Here is a 4,974-nt window from a genome sequence, read left to right as displayed (position 1 = left end):
CATCTGATTTCTCTATATCAGCAGTTCTCAACCTCTGGGTCGCGACCCCTTTGGGGGTCGAACGACCCTTTCACAGGGGTCGCCTATGACACCCTGCATATCAGATATTTACATTAAGATTCATAACAGTAGCAAAATTACAGTTATGAAGTAGCAACGAAAATAATTTTATGGTTGGGGGTCACCACAACATGAGGAACTGTATTAAAGGGTCGCGGCATTAGGAAGGTTGAGAACCACTGCTCTATATCATCCCCCACACTGCTGTTTTATTTGTTTATTTATTAGGATAAAGGCTTTTTTTTCCTTTTTTTGTCTAATGCAGCATTGTGTGCCAAGCACTTAGAGGAATTAGCACATAGTATGTATTCAATAAATATTTACTGAACAAACAAGTACACAGAATTATGAGAGAGACTATGACACAATAATAAGTGGGTCAGTTTACTACAATCCATAGGCCAAATATGGCTACCACCTGTTTTAAGAGGTAACATTTTATTGAAATACAACCATATCCCCTTGTTTACAAATTGTCTACAGTGGCTTTTAATTGTCTACTCAGCAGAGCTGAGTAGGTGCATCTGAGACCATACATCTTGCAGAGCTTTATAGTTACTATCTGGCTCTTTATAGAAAAAGTTTGGTGAGCCTTCCAATAATATATGCAAGGTCACATTGCCACTCAAGTTAAATGAAGTGAAGAGGCATTGTTTAACCTAAATATACTGAAAGAAAACTATAGTAATATGCCCCTCCTGGAGGTGTTGAGGACACTATTTGAGGAAAAATTAAGTTAAGCAAAATGTGATGCAAAATAGAAGATTCCAGAGTAGGAGAAGCAAGGATAAAATTTTTGTTAGCAGTTTGAACCTATTTAAATATAGGAACTAAGACTTAACCCTTTGCACTCGCTTGCTTTTTTCTCGATTCCTTTATTCTACTCGGGATTTAATTTTTTCAATACCCCAGATTTTACAAAGCATGGCAGTAGAATAAAAAACTGGAGTTTTTTTTCATACAAACTTATTTATTTGGATTTTTTTTATATTTCAAATTATTGATACATTCAATAACCGTCACACTCGACATCCGAGTGCAAAAGGTTAAAACTATGCAAATTTTATTAACAGAACAAAAAGTTTAGTAAGAACAAAAACCTTGATAATATGACCAACAATAATAAGGGAGGTATATAGGATTAGTTCTAAACATACCATTCTCCTTAATAATAATGATAGCAAGTTGACAAGGGTACCAAGATGATTCAATTGGGGGAAAAATAGTTCTTTTCAATAAATGTAGCTGGGTAACTGAATATTCACATGCAAAAAAAAAAAAAAAGTTAGACCCCTCCCTCAGAACATACACTAAAATTAATTCAGCATGGATCAGATCAAAGGCCTACTGTAAGAGCTTAAACTATAGAACTAGTAGAAGAAAACATAGACTTATGTCTTCATAACTTAGAATAAGCAATGATTTTTTAGATAAAACACAAAAAACACAAGCAATCAATGAAAAATAAGTAAATTTATCTTCATCAAAATTAAAACAACAAGCCCTAACTGGTTTGGCTCAGTGGATAGAGCGTCGGCCTGCTGACTGAAGGGTCCCAGGTTCGATTCCTGTCAAGGGCATGTACCTTGGTTGCGGGCACATCCCCAGTAGGGGGTGTGCAAGAGGCAGCTGATTGATGTTTCTCTCTCATCAATGTTTCTAACTCTCTATCCCTCTCCCTTCCTCTCTGTAAAAAAATCAATAAAATATATTTTTTAAAAATTAAAACAACAAAAAATGTTTGCACTTCCAGGACCCTGTCAAGAAAATGAAAAGACAATCTACAAAAGGGGAGCAGATATTTGCAAATCATCCTATATAATAAAAACCTAATATGCAAATCGACCAAACAGTAGAATGACCAGTCACTATGACATGCACTGACCACCAGGGGGCAGACGCTCAATGCAGGAGCTGCCCCAGTCTGCAGGCCCCAGGCCGCCCAAGGTGGGTGCCAGCAGGGGCCCCCTGATTGCCCTGCTGGTCGCCCCGAAGAGGGAGGCGACCAGCAGCAGCGGCGGAGACCGGAGCTGGTGAGCGGGCAGTGTCAGGCCAGCCAAGGCAGGTGGCAGCAGGGGCCCCCCAGTTGCCCCACAGATTGGCCCTGATCGCTGGCGAGGTCTAGGGACCCCACCTGTGAATAAATTTTGTGCACCAGGCCTCTAGTATATGATAAGGGTCTAGGATATAAAATATATAGAGAACTTTTATAACTCAACAATAAAAAGACAATCAAATTTTAAAATGAACAGAGGATTTAAATTAGGATTTTTAAAGATATACAAATTGCCATAAAAAATTGAAAAGATGCTCAACATCATTAATTACTAACTAAATGCAGATTAAAGCCACACTAACATATCACTTCACACACACTGGGATGGCTGTAATAAAATAGATAATAGCAAGCTATGGCAAGGATGTGGAGAAATTAGAGCCCTCATACATTGTTAGTGGGAGTATAAAATAGTTCAGCTGCTTTGGAAAACAGTTTGGCATTATTCAAATGGTTAAACATAGAGTTTTTATATAACCCAATAATACCACTCCTAAGTATATTCCTAAGAGAATAGAAAACATATGTTCACATTAATATATATATATAAATTTTTGTAGCAGCATTAATTCATAATAGCTAAAAAGTAGAAAAAATTATTGTCTATCATCTGAAGAATAGATAAACAAAAACAATGGGTAAAACATGTGGAATATTCATACAATGGAATATCATTTGACAATAAAAAGAAATTAAGTACTTACACAACACAAATGAATGTTGTAAACAATGTGTTAAGTGAAAGAAGAAAAATCTTTATACAATATGATTCCATTTATATGAAAATGATTTGGTTAAGCTTGTATTAATCTACAATAAATTGAACTAAGTAATACTCTCCATTTAATTTGTCTGTCAGTCTCCAGCAAAAAAATGGATGAATCCTTTAAAATTAACTGGTTATATAATAGAGACCAAAATTCCTATAGTCTTTAGGTCTATAATTGAAGCACTAATCTCCATCATTGCCCTCAGGATGTGATACTTTAAAAAATAATTATATCTAGTTCAGGGAGGTAAGGAGAACAGTTTCAGAGGTATCTACTTAGCGTTGGCCTTCTTCACTATAACTGTTTTTCACAGGTCAAGAATTCAGTGTGGGTGTTATCCAATTGCCAAGAGTACCAATCCCTATTACACACTCAGGGACTAAGGAAATAATAACCAGGTGGCTCCACCGATGGACCTAATAGCCACAGTAAGCCTGACTTTAGTCAATACTCTATTATTACTTGGACCCCATTACTCCCTACTTTCACAAGAGAGCCAACTTTGAGTCTCCTAGTGTGGATATCAACTCAAATTCTGAGTGCAATAATTCTCAAAATGTTCGGGTATTTCCCTTTCCCCAGTTTAAGGCACTGAAGTAAGTTATTATGGGCCTTTTGGGAGAGTGGAGTGGGGGAATCATTATAGTATATACTTACTCTGGGGTTGCAGGTCTCTCCTCCTAGGGATCTTAACACCTCTTCTGTTAATAGACTCTGTATTTGAAAATCAGCTCCAGTTCAGAAACAGAACAAGACAATAGGACTGTTTATTGAAGTGACTGCCCTCAACCTCCTGTTCTTCCATTCTTACCATCTTCCCGTTGTAGATATTAAGCAGCACCCTTGTTAGTTGCCCATGTATTTTGCTCGTGTAAATATCATTCTCTATTAACCATCTCTACAAATCTTGATTGCCCCACTGATCTCTCTGGTTGTCACAGTAATTGTGACCTCCTGCTTTCTGTCTGTAAGCAGTGCCCCCTGGTGTCTTAATTTGGTGCCTCATAATCTACCTGGGTAGTAAAGAGCCCAGGTCTGTGAGCCCCCCTCCTGCTATGAGCTCTTGCCTACAGAGAAGATCCCTGAACTTCTCGGTGATGCTGGTGCCCCTCTCACCAGCACATTCCTCATGTCCTTGGTAATGGTGATGGGACTTAATCCCCTGCTGGGTCTTCTGGCTTTATGCAATATATCCATGCCAGTATGTTCACCTCCCTAAGGTTCTTTATACCTTTCTCTACCTTATACCAGAGAAATTCAGGAATTTCCACTATACTCGGCACAGACCTTTGATTTTTTTCAAACATTTAACAGCCTTCCCAACAGTGAGTTTGTCCCATTCCCCGCAGTCCTTGCAAGGTCTTATTATACCACATGTCCTGAGAAAGTACCACCAGGCAAATAACTTTTTGCTTTTTCTGTCTTGTGTTCTGGCTCCCTTAATCAAATAACCTGAAAGCCTAACCTCAAGGATTCTTCCCAGGTCCTGTGGAGCTCTGTGACTTTCAAATATGAAAGCTAATTCTTGCCTCTTTCTTGGTGTGCACTCTTTGTCCTCCCTTATGAGGCTCAGCATGTCCCCAGGGGAGATATACTGACATTTATGTCTCATTATCAGACTGCTAGCTAGGAGAGGAGATGGGACAGCTCACTGGGGGAATATGTATTGCATTCCTGGGGAGAGGTTTTGGCAATATCTTTCTGCAGAGTTCTTCAGAGAAAGGGAAGTCACTTCTGGAATTTAGAGGTCTACACAACTCAAATCATCGGGATCATCCACCAAGTTACTTCCAACTTATGTTTCAGGTTCCCAAGTGTGATATTGTGATTATTAATGAAAATATATATATTTGGTTCTCATCTCATTAAAACTATTACTATTGAAATGTCCTAAGTGATGAGAGCAAAAAGGTGACTTTTGTTATGTTAATGAGGTGACTTTTGGAAAGCACCTAAGGTGAGGGCTGGTTGCTAGGAGGACCAACTATGTGATTAGAGGGTTGGAACTTTCAGTCCCACACACCTGAAGGAAGAATGGAGGTTGAGTCCAGTCACCAATGGCCAATCAGTTAGCCAATAATGCCTATG

The sequence above is a fragment of the Eptesicus fuscus genome, chromosome 4, assembly GCF_027574615.1.
Source record: "Eptesicus fuscus isolate TK198812 chromosome 4, DD_ASM_mEF_20220401, whole genome shotgun sequence".
In the NCBI taxonomy this organism is placed as follows: domain Eukaryota; kingdom Metazoa; phylum Chordata; class Mammalia; order Chiroptera; family Vespertilionidae; genus Eptesicus; species Eptesicus fuscus.
The sequence above is the reverse complement of the archived record's forward strand: the minus strand, read 5'-3'. Positions refer to the sequence as shown.